The 12500-nt window shown below is 47.5% G+C and overlaps 1 protein-coding gene across 3 annotated transcripts in view; it reads right to left on the bottom strand.

Moving 5' to 3' along the window:
* ctnna2 (catenin (cadherin-associated protein), alpha 2) overlaps positions 1-12500 on the bottom strand; it is a 300745-nt gene that overhangs the window by 91930 nt on the left and 196315 nt on the right. The window contains exon 1 of one of the 3 annotated variants that reach the window (XM_035529727.2): positions 3640-3731. The exons of the other annotated variants lie outside the window; for them this stretch is intronic. The gene's annotated coding sequence lies outside the window, so the exon portion shown is untranslated. Of the gene's footprint in view, positions 1-3639; positions 3732-12500 lie in introns of those variants that run through there. 3 annotated transcript variants of the gene reach the window in all.

Genomic DNA, 12500 nt, shown 5'->3' with positions numbered 1-12500 from the left:
GGCGAGGGGCGGCCCTTACCTTGTGCTGGGGTGTTGAACGGGGGGGTTTGGGGGAGTTTAGAAACAGATCAGTGGTTTTATTCTCAAGGCCAGACGCTGGAACACTAACTGAACCACTATGGGTAACTGTTCTCCTTTCACCACTGTGTCTAATTCTAATGAAGATATCAGCCAAAATAAGACATCAAACGCTGTCCAAATGTTGTAAATTATGCACAAAATGTGACCATATTCCCTCCCTTTCCTGGTGAATCTAGTCATGCTATTTTTATTTATTATTATTATTATTATTATTATTATTATTATTATTATCTTTCTTTCTTTCTGGGTTAAGAGATGTTTAATTGATATGCTATACCAATGCTACATAAAAGTTATTTGGGGTAAGAGTCTTCTGATCCTTGCTTGCTTTGGTGTCATTCATGACTTGCTCCCAAGGACTAGGGGTCAAGTCCGCGTCGGTGGGGGCTTGGGGGCGTGGCTAACAGATCGACTTCACAGCGTAGCGGCCAATGGCGAGCGGCAGGCTCCTGCGCGCCCCCTCCAGCCGCTCGGCCGGAAGATAAAGGATCCCGAGAGCTGCAGCCGTGTGGAAAATCGGTGGTGCAATCAGCCGCTGCCTGCCAGGAAGATGAGGGTGGGGCGCCGGTCACTCTCGCCTGCATACCGCTCGCCATCCCCTCGCCTAACGACGCTCTGACACGCGTGCGCACAGTGTTCGCGTCCGCCCGGACCCCTGCATGCCCCTCCTGCCTATTTTAAGGCACTCTTTGGCCTCGTTTTGTATCAATATTGCATAGCTCGGTAACTCCGCTGGGACGGCGATTGCAGTCCTATCGATTTCTTAGCTTGTGTTTTTGTTTGTTTCTTTACTTTTTTTCGGGGGGGGGGGGAATCATAAATATTTAAGGAGGTGGGAGAGATGGGGAGGCACACAGAGCTGTATGACAAATTCAGCACATGACTTGTCTGCCTGCATTTTTTTTTGGGGGGGGGGGCATTAAATTGTGTTGTGTTCACACAATAGTTCTTTAACAGCAGGTCTGTAACAGCTGGTCTATAACAGCTGGTCTGTGTTCACACAGCTGCACTGTAACAGCAGGTCTATAACAGCTGGTCTATAACAGCTGGTCTGTGTTCAGACAGCTGGTCTGTAACAGCTGGTGTGTATCCACGCAGCTGGTCTGTAACGTGTGGTCTATAACAGGTGGTCTATAACAGCTGGTCTGTATTCACACAGATGGTCTGTAACAGCTGGCCTGTACCCACACATCTGGTCTGTAACAGCTGGTCTGTTCCCACATATCTGGTTTGTAACAGCTGTTCTGTATTCACACAGCTGGTCTGTAACAGCAGATCTGTAACAGCTGATCTGTACTCACACATCTGGTCTGTAACAGCTGGTCTGTACCCACACAGTTGGTCTGTAAAAGCTGGTCTGTATTCACACAGCAGGTCTATAACAGCAAAAGCCACAGAAATAAGTGACCCATAATCAGTGAGTCCATCTGATATCACATTGTAATCACTGCCAGAAACTAACAGCGATAAACCACTTTTCCCAATTTTTTTCCCAAATCCTGACAAAACCATGGACGGACTACCGGGGCTCTTGCTGGAACACATGAAGCTTGCGGACTGAATTCCCCATGCTGGCAGTACAGATCCAGGTCTGTACAGGTCTGGCACAACCTGTCCTGCAAGCACAGGGCCAACGGGGGGGGGGGGGGGGGGGGGGGGGGGGGGGGGGGGATCAGATTACGGTGTTACGTTTCATCCGTTCCCTCGGAGACCAAACGGTGAGAGAAGACAGCGATCTTGTGACTCCCGGAAAACGCATCGCTCAGGCCAATGATGTCGCAAGAAATCTGACAGCAATATCATGACATATGGGCTTTCATTATTGTACTGGCAACGTCATGGCAACAGTTGTCATCGTGACCATCACCGCTTTCTCAGTCTCCGTCGTCTTTCTGCTCCTCCTCCTCTTTTCTCCGTTCGTCTGTCCTGCCGACGTGGCCACAGGATTCATCATGCGTTACGCCGCCAGTCCGCAGCTGCTTGCGGCACGTCGCTCGTTTGCATGGAGAAACACCTGCACCTTCGATTCCGCCCGCAGTGCCAAAGCGACAGCAAAGCCCCCTGAACAGGGCATGCTGTCGGACTCCTGACACCGCAAATCAAACTATACCCACGGAGAACAATAAAGCTTATTGGAACGGCAATCAGCCAAAGTGTATCAGAGAAGGAGCTGGAGAGATAAGATCAGTACTGTATGTTTTCCACGACATATTCATATGGCTTTTGCTAAAGTGCGCCATTCTGTTATCCTTTTATGCAGATAGGTGAAAAAAATGTATGAAATATGAGAGGATTTGGTATCTCGATCCGCTGACCATGAAATAAGCTTACCACAAGGCTGTGTGAATCACACAGGCACCTGAGTGTGTGTGTGTCGTGTGGGGGAGTGAGCACTGAGATCCTGGAGTAAGTGAATTCCTTTGCGGTCTGTGTGGAGATGCAGCCGAAAGGTCAGACGAGCACGTGAAGAGTCCACTTTCATCCCAAAACCCCACTCTCCCACACTCAGTTAGACCCCTTTAGTCTGCCTTCAGCAACCCTGTGCATTTTCTCACACACACACACACACACACACACACACACACACACACACACACACACGTACACACACGCACGTGCGCGCCGGGGTAATACCCCAGGCGGCTCTGTGCGGCCCTGCCCTCCTCGTCTGCATCCTGGAAATGAACCCACATCCCTCTGCTGGGAGCTCAGTCAATAACACCAGGCTTGGCACTCAAACTAAACCACTTCCTGATATCTGTGTCTCAACTACTTGCCCCTCTCTCTTTATACATATCTATCTCTCTCTCTCTCTCTCTCTCTCTCTCTCTCTCTCTCTCTCTCTCTCACTCTCTCACCTTTTCTACTGACAGCATTAAAGTGAGGTCTTGTGCACTCTTGTACATTTCTGCAATTTTCCAGCCCAGAACATCAAAGAACTGAAACCAATATGGGGTTGCAGGGGGTTGGGGTGGAGTGAGAGTGGTGTGTGAACCCCTCTCTGTCTGACTCGCTCAGAGCAAAATGCAACAAAAATATGTAAACACACCTCCCCTCACCTCCATGTTGCTCTGCAATCCCAGCTGTCTAGCTTTGTTATTTCAAACACGCACGCACTCGACATAAAGACAGGTGCGCCGCCGATGAAAACGATCGCTAATGACTGTGCGGTGAGAACTTCGCGCATGCATATAAACGCGACTGTAGCTAGCATGCTGCAGTGTGATAACATGGCCCCAGACAAACACATCAATTAACATGAGTCACAGTCACTGTGGAGAGCCGTCATGTGCCAAGCATCCTGACACACATTTAAAGTAGTCATGAGAAGCAGAAGCCTTGTGTGTGTGTGTGTGTGTGTGTGTGTGTGTGTGTGTGTGTAGGTGTGTGGTATTGTTTGGTTATGGCAGAAGGAACAGCTCCACCTAGAAAGAAAGACCATCGGCTTCCCGGATCGGCAGTGTGGACGCGGACAGGGCAACGGACACTTTGGTTCATGCTACAGCGTCATGATATGTGCGCAGCCCAGGCAGAGGTGAATGAATGAAAAGTACTCACCTGTTTGGAGGGATACAGTAAGAGGCCCAGACAGGCGAGGAGGCATAGGAGAGGAGAGAGAACAGCCCGGTCAGAGGTACAATGCCGCGGACTCTCTGTACTCGAGGAGAAACATCAACAGACCTATTTTTACACGTTACGACTTTGAGAGATGACACAACCTCTTCACACAGACTGCCAAAATGGAGGACATGAAGCAGGCTGATCCCTCAAAATTACCAGAGTCAGACAGACAGAGAGAGAGAGAGAGAGAGAGAGATGCAGCAAATAATTATGATGTTAGTATGTTAATATATATTATGTTATTATTATATTATTATGAGTTATTTCAGGCATGAGGTAAAATGTTCCGAAAGGGAGTGCTGCTTAGGCTCCGCCCCCAACAGTCTTCCAGTCAGCACACTCGTGGGGTCTTTGTGGCTCCCAAGTGGGAAAATAACAATAAAACAGCCTTTAAGGCTGCTGTGTGTGTAGTACTGTCCTGCACTTTGACCCCAAGTTCGACTGGTCATCTCTGAGATTTGTGCTTTCCATCACGTTTGTTTGTTTTGTAATGTTTTTTTTTGGGAGGTGGGGGGATATCACCACCCCACCAATACAATCACCGCAGGCTGTTGCCAGGTGCCATGGCGACAGAGGTGCGCGAGACTAGACCCTCTGCAAAGCGCCCGATTATGTTCACGGGAACGGAAGCAAAGACTGCTCTGCCAGCTAGCGGCCTCATGTCCACACTCACAACAGAGCTGCACCGGCCGTGGCACCACGTAAAGACCTTGTTACTTTGCTGTGAATGCAACACAACTGGAGACAAAGGGCTTCACTCCCGGTGTTGGGTTCCAGCAGGGCTGGACCAGTGCAGAACAGCACACCCTGACGGACGTGGTTCACTCTAAACTTTAACGGCTGATAGATCTGTGCATGTGTAGAGGGAGCTTTGCGTGCACAGCCTGTATTTAGACATCTGGATATAAAATATAACAACACTACATGATGCACTTCCATGTACTCCACCACAAACCAGGCTAAAGGGCTTTGCAATTTGCAAACATTTACACAATTTAAAATCCAATTTAAACATTTTTATAAAACAGTGACATGATGTATGCTTCACAACTCCCGTGTAGTCGAGTGAACGTGAACGCACACTGCTGGGAAACAAATGCAGAATTATAACTGCTAATAAAAGCTACTCTAATACTGGTAACTTTACATTTTAAAGTCAAGGTCGAATAGCTCTTCTAGTCATTGGTGAAGTCAAATTAAATTAAGCCAACATGAAGGGTGTATAGAAAGGAAATCAGTCAACTAATAAGCTGCTAGTTTAGTAAATGAAGGAGGCTGGAAGAAGCAGCGCAAAATGCTCCGCCCTCTACAGGTCTGCTCCACCCTCTACAGGTCTGCTCCGCCCTCTACAGGTCTGCTCCGCCCACTGCGAGGCTGTGAGTCTATGTGGCCTTTGGAAGCAGTAGGAACAAGCATTAAAGCCCTCTGACATTTACAGAGAACGCAGCAAGATACTGAAGATGAGAAATGCAAACACACACATACACACAGACACACACACACACACACACACACACACACACACACATACACACACACGCACACACGCATACACACACGCGCGCACACACAAACAGACACACACACACGTGCGCGCCCACACGCACACACACGCGCACACACAGACACGCACGCACGCCTTTTACAAAACGTTAGCCTCTGGCGGTCAAATCAGCAGGCACAATTTCAAATGAAGAATGCGAGGATCAATATCAGCAGAGAGCACTGATTGATCTGAGCTGATGGAGACCCTGCTCTCTGGATATGAAATCCCGGATTGTATCGTGAGGCTCTTGTTTACAAGTGTAAGTGTGTGTGTGAGTGTGTGTGTGTGTGCGCGCGCGTTTATGAATGCGTACACTGTTTGGGTCCCACCCGCAAAATCCAATAATATAATTCCTTTTTGTGCAGTGATACATTCTCATTCATCTGTTAATTCATTCAATCATTTATTCATTCAATCACTCACCACTTGTTTACTTGGAAACTAGTTAAGCTGTACTAACATAAGAATCTGTTTTACACAGTTAAAACACTTCTGTGAGCTCGTTATGAACAAGAGTGCATGATATAAATGTAAACTGCAAGTGAGCAGTATAAATATAAATAAAACCTTTTTATGCACCTCGGTGATTCTCTTTCCCACCTGCAGTATTCTCCCTCGAAGACCAGATGACGTGCCACACGCCAGCTACAACGTCCAGCCACTTTACCAGACGCTCCAGACATTTGGGAGTGGTCTATCACCAAACACTACCCAGGCAGAAGCACGCCAGCAGGCAAACACCAGACGACTGATGGCATAGTGGGCACTCTGTATCTACAGTTTTCTATAACAGAAATACTCATGTCAGAATGGGTGGTGAGCGTACAGAGTGTTTAGCTGTGTGCAGTGTATGGCACAGCTGTTGTAAGACTAAGCGCATGATGCCTGCTGCTATTATACAAAAAAACGTTGCTCTCTGATATCTCACTGAATTTCAATTTTTGTCTGCATCGGGACAGCAATCTCGCGCGTGCAGAATGGCGAAATCATCCCGAGAAAACGCAGCTCGGCCCCGCTCGTCTAACGCTGTCCGTGATGCCGTCATCTTTACAAAGCGCGGTCCGTAGGGGGCGCCTGCATCTGTGCCACGACAAAGCGCACGTGCTCACAAGAACCTGCCGATCCCTACACCTCGATGGGGAGTCAGAATGTGAAATAAGTCATAACACCCTCTCTGAACGTCGCATCGCGTGCGGCCGCGCCCACAAGTGTGTGTGTGCTGCTTTTCTGTCTCAGCGACTAGCCAACTCTCGCCAAGCTGGCCATGAAGACCACACTGTGTGCAGAGTACCAGAGGATTATGGGTGGTCCGAGCTCAAAAACAAACAAAAAAACCCAGAACAGTTCAAACCGAAGCATGAAAGGCCAGACGACTACAGACGTGCTGAAAACATCAAAAAGCAGCCGGAGATCCAGAGCAACGCTGGAGGCTGAGAAAACTACAGGAAACACCTACAGGAAGTGAAACACCTACAGCAAGTGAAACGCCTACAGGAAAGTATTTTGGCCAAGCGAATAACTGCTGAAAGGATTTTAACTTTTAACTAAAAGGTTTATAGTTTTTGTTTTGTTTTGTTTTGTTTTCATTCCACAATTGCTTTTCTGTTTTTACTTGTTCAGTAAAAGTTGAACAAGAAAAAAAAAAAAATCCATTATCAGGCATTAAAACAGAACACCTTTGTGGATTAACGCTGTTTAAACCAAGATGCACACCTGAGAAAAAAAATACACACCTATTCATAGCGCTCCCTTTTTACCGCAAAAAAAGTGGTGAATTCCATGTGTGCCTTAGTGGCACTGAGGAGAAGGTCTAGTGGGGGTGGGAGTTTGACATGTTGAGATGTTTCGCATGACTCTGGCTCTTTTAGAAGAAGTGTGTGGTTCCTAAGGGTGTTTATAGACATCCTGTATATAGAAACACTGAATAAACTCGTCACGCTGGTCTAGTGAGTGGTGGCTGGGCGCGCCATCAAGGGCAGACGCCATTAAGGAGGTGATTCAAAGCCAATCGAGTGCAGCACTGCAAATAATGGCAACAAAAACAATCTTAATTGGGCAAAGGCGCTGCTGAGTGACCCCCCCGCCCCCCCCCGCCCGCTTTGGAAAAGGATGAGGAGAAAGAGCAGAGCAGCGGAGAGACGGATAAAGACGGGACAGACAGACGGAGAGAAGAGGATGAAAAAAAAGAAAGAGACAGAAAACGGGTTCCAAACGGGTCCTGTCCAAAGCCAGCATGCTCTACCTCTCCCTCCCTCCCTCTCTCGCTCTTCAAGGAGAGTTAAGAGGAGGTGGGGATATCCGTACGTCCGGGAGCCAGGAGCGGGCTGCCTGTGAGCCGTGTACATCAGAGGTTGCGTTGTGCCGACCAGGGTGAGAAGCAGAGCATGTGTGTCCTACATAAGACCATGCGGGACATGTCCCCGCGTCCCCCTGCCAAACCGACAGCAGGCAGGAGCTCACACGCTGCAGCCTGACAGACAGTCGAGGCACGACACGTGTGAGTGGGATACTGAGCTATGCTCGTCATGTGCTCATCATTCATACACATCCGTTCATCCACTCATACGTCCATATTAGTTTTATTGCTCGTCCGCGACGATACTTTCACAGGGGGGTTGGTTAGGTTGCCGGAATTCCACAAGGATGTCGGGGAATTTATTAACGTCAAGAAGGCAATGAAACAAATTCGGAGAACCATACTGAGTAGGTGAACATGGCGTTTTGATAATGGGGGGTGGGATTAGGGACCACGATCCGGGTCCGTCCTGCATCTCCTCTGGTTCTGGAGGACTGGCTGCAGTCACAATTAAATTTCATCAATCAATTGCACTACCTAATGGGCACACCATCTCCACGATACACACCAAAAATTGGATCACAAAAGCAATTTAATTAAACTCAACTGTAATTCAATAGCTGTAATCATGCCAGCCAGTTAAAAGAACTAATTTCTTAAATCAGGCCCATCACGTCATGATTCCCACATTTTCCCGTGGCATTAGAGCAGCATCGGTTAATGTCCGATATTTTCTTCTGGAGGTACTATTATTATAAATATGCAGGGTAATGACCTCTGTGAAGCGCAGAATATTAAATAATGGCTTCGTATTCTGCAGTCAGGATTTCCCGTGTCACGCCTAGCGATGGTATTTCGATGGGTCCTTGACGCTTGGATTCAGACCGTTAGGCCAGGTGTGGCAGAGAATACAACAGAACATGAAGCAGATACAGAGTTTCAAATTTCATCAGGTACACACACACACACACACACACACACACACACACTATGAGTGCCATCTGTATCACAGACAGCAACTGATTGGGCCTCATTGTTCCCATACCAACAACCTTTCCTAAAAAAACACTGAGTATGGCCCTGATTAGATGGGCTGAAGGACCAATCAGATTTCCCCAGAGCCAGATTTATCCACACCATCATCCCTCTACACACACACACACACACACACACACACACACACACACACACCTTTTCTCTCTCTCTTTCTCTCTAACCGTAACTCAGAGTACTCTTCTGCTCCCACGACATTATTAACGAGACTTAGGCCAGAGTAGGGGGCGGAGCCTCAGATGACCAGACCACACATTTTGTTTTCTTTCATTTACTTTTCCTTCACTCGAGGCTTCTGAGGAACGTCTACTGAGGGACGTCTTCTTTAAGCCTGAAGTTACGGCGGGTCACATCTAACGTAACTCAATCTAAGTGCTCCACACTCGTCTGTTGAGACGGAGTGTGTAGGGGCCAGAAGTGGCAGGCAAGAGTGTGTGTGTGTGTGTGTGTGTGTGTGTGTGTAACAGAGAGAGAGAGAAAATAGAAGGAGTGAAAGAGAGGAAGAGAGGAAGAGAGAAAAAGACAGATTTCCTATCATTCCTTTTGGCCTCATGAACAACTGTACGATATATTAAGTTTACTACAGGTACAGGTAGTCTCAGTAGATAGTATTATTCTGTACAAAGTCAAAGGTTTCTCGTTTAAATGCAAAGTAAATTTAATTTAAATAATAGGGCAGTATACATGCAAAGCAGACGGCCTCATTCCTTTGGCTATGCAAGACTGTTTAGATTAGTATTTCAAACAGGACATATACACACATAAATTGACCTTTTCAGGAGCCACTTAACCCAAATGCACACACAAACTGATGTGAACTGTGTTCAAGTCTGCATGGGAGTATTGCTAGCAAAAGCTTCAATGAGACAAGACTTCATCCAGTCGACCACAGAGCTACGGGAAAACGCTTTGGCACGTTGACAGAGAGCAGACGAATCCTGGATACTGGACACACCAAGGTTGCGTCTCCCTGTGACAGAACTACAATTCCCAGGAGCCTACTGCGTTAGCCGAGCCTGTTAGCCTGTGTCACCTAAAAAATTAGCCACCTTCTGCCGGTCTGCCCGCAGGACTTGTGTGGCTCTGTGCGAATCGAAATTTCGTACGGCTCGCAAAACACCAGCTGGAATAAACGACCTTATTTGTGGAGGTCGGGCGCGGCTAACTGTTGGTCAGGTGTCTGCTGCGCTCAGACGGACTGATGAGAGTCGTCCGTGCTAAACCTGACCCCCACTGTCTGGTATCCGGGCGGCCCAGGACCAGACAAAGTTCTCTCTCACTTTTCCAGCACACTGTACATCACCGGCCATCGTCTCACCAGAGCAATCCAGAGCTATGACCAGCAGAGGCAGGGGAAGGGCATTGTCAGAGCTAGCCCTGGTGAAATGTCAGCCAAGTTGAGAAAAAATGGCTGTCAGTCAGTCTGGCATAAACAGCAAAAAGAAAAAAAACCCATTTCCCATGGTCCTCGAGCTCGAAGAGTTGAGCTATGGGCTCCAGCCGCCTGGGCTTGGAGGGGGAAGGTCTGTGAGAAACGAGAGTCTCAGGGTCGGGGTCAGATTTCAGCCCTGTGCCCTGTGTCTCTTCCAGCCAAAACTCTCCATCTGCATTTCGGCTGTTGGTGGAGGAACAGGTGGAGATGAAGGAAGGCCCAGCTCAGGGGTAACGCTACCGCATGTCACAGTCTTACACACTTAAATAAAATATAATAATAATAATACTTTAATAATATTATTGAATACTTTTTAAGATGCAGGTATAATGCACCTTTCGTATTTTAAGCTCGGAGATACAGCGCTTGACATTTCGAGAAAAGATGCCTTATTTCTGCCTCTCAACATCTGGTTCATCTGAGAGGTTTAGCGGTACCGTTCGAAGCCATGAGCATGAAATTGAATCTGTGACATGGAAGGAAGCATATTTGTTATGCGCTTGCAAAAGCACATATTCTTAAGAGAGAGAGAGAGAGAGAGAGAGAGAGAGAGAGAGAGAGAGGGAGAGAGAAGCTGCACCTGGTCTTCGGGAGCGGGTTTGTCTGAGCATTTGGCTGATTATTTGCATATGCGGTTTGTTCGTAATAACAGAGGAGATCCCAGAGGCTGAGTGGTCCCTTGGGAGGAGAGAGCAAGCAGCACTGGGTAAGGCCGGACAGCCAGAGTCCAACAGCACTGCAACACCATACCACCGTGGGACACCAACAGAGCGAGACATTTCAGCTGTGTGATTAGTGGGAATCTGCCAACGGCAGGGAATTAGTGACATGACACGCGGTGTCTGCACTGTAAACAGATAAAGGGACCATAAGGGTGGCTAATCAAATACACTGGATTATGCACACACACACACACACACACACACACATATTAAAGAAAACAGCTGTCACCTACCTAACAATGTAGCGCTAAAACCTGAACTTTTGTTACATGCCCTAGCTTCCTTTGGTGAGCCAGCGCTGGCATTCCACATGTCTACATATCAGAAGCGACAGAGGAAATACGTCAGACGCACCAGTGCCCTGGCCAACCTACTGCCACGTGTAAACATGCGTGCGTGAGACTGCGCGCGTGTCTTTCACCGTTCCGGCGAGGCCTGAGGAGCAGCTGGGATCAGAGCTGTGGAAGCCACTAGCCACGTGAGCAAGTGCCAGCCCCTCCTCCACGGACATCCGGTCTTCCCGGGGAGGGTGGGATCTCTGACGGTGAGGTTGCAGCAAGATTAATCAAACCTGTCCACCGGGATAGAAAACCGCACCACAGCGAGTCCAATTATAGGTCAGATCCGAGATCAGATCCGCGACGTGATTTTAGGGAGATGTCCAGTGTCACAGACAGGACAATTTAAATCTTTAAGCCTTTTCTTTTCAAAATTCTTCAGTGCTAAAAAAAAAGAACCATAAGAAAAGGGATGTGCGGATGTAGGAGCTGAGCTCACATGTCATCGCCATGCCCGTGACCGGAAGCACCCTCTTTGGAAAGGAACATGAGAACGGTTCGGCAGGTGGCACACGTCACCCTGGAGCTCAGTCTGTAAACGAGGGCACACAGGAAGCATCACAGCAGCTGAAAGACTCAATTTCCAAGACACCACTTTACTGAATTCCAGAAAGAGGCAGGAGGGAATTTGCTAAGGTTACGCAACCCCAGTTGCTTAAGCTACCGGGATATAAAGTTTTGAGGGAGATGTCTCATCAGATGCAGGGGATTATAGCTCCGTAATAAATACAAAAACACACACAATCCTTCCTTGTTAAAAATAATGAAAAGGAAGGAAGGAAGGAAGAGATGTTGATAAGTCGCTTCCCCCCACGGTAGAGTCATGGTGCGGAGCAGAGAGAGTAGCGTTTATGTTTATATCATGTGGCCGTTTAATAGGCAAGAGCCAGAGCATCTCAGACCTTTCAAATATAATCACATAAAAAAGGCCCCGAAGTAACTGTAGTGCAGCCTGAATTGACTACAGTACAGATGGATGAGAGTGACCCCCCCCCCCCCCCCAATTAAATAAATAAATAAATAAAATAAAAATAAAATAAAAAAGATTTTAACATTCTGCTAGTGGCTTGACTGGGCGTCCAGAGTCCAGGCCAGCCTCCTTCAGAAGAGGCACTCTCAACAGACTGGTAGTGAGGAAAGAAAGCTTTTAGTGGAGGTTTCACTCACTCAACCCACGGGAAAAACAAAGGCCGAGCTTTAGATCCTCTCATATAGATATTTATATATTTATATAAAAACTCCAGGTTAGTAACTGCACTGTACCCTGTGTGCTGTTACCCTGGAAACTCTGTGCATCACTATATTCTTTCACTCCCTCTCTCTCTATAAACTACTTTATTCTATAAACATTTCTCCCAAATTCCAAATAAAAATATTGTCATTTAGAACATCGATTTAATGAAAATGGCAC

This window comes from Electrophorus electricus, chromosome 5 (assembly GCF_041902795.1).
Source record: "Electrophorus electricus isolate QZ-2024a chromosome 5, ASM4190279v1, whole genome shotgun sequence".
NCBI classification, from domain to species: Eukaryota; Metazoa; Chordata; class Actinopteri; order Gymnotiformes; family Gymnotidae; genus Electrophorus; species Electrophorus electricus.
This window is presented reverse-complemented; position numbering and strand designations above follow the sequence as displayed.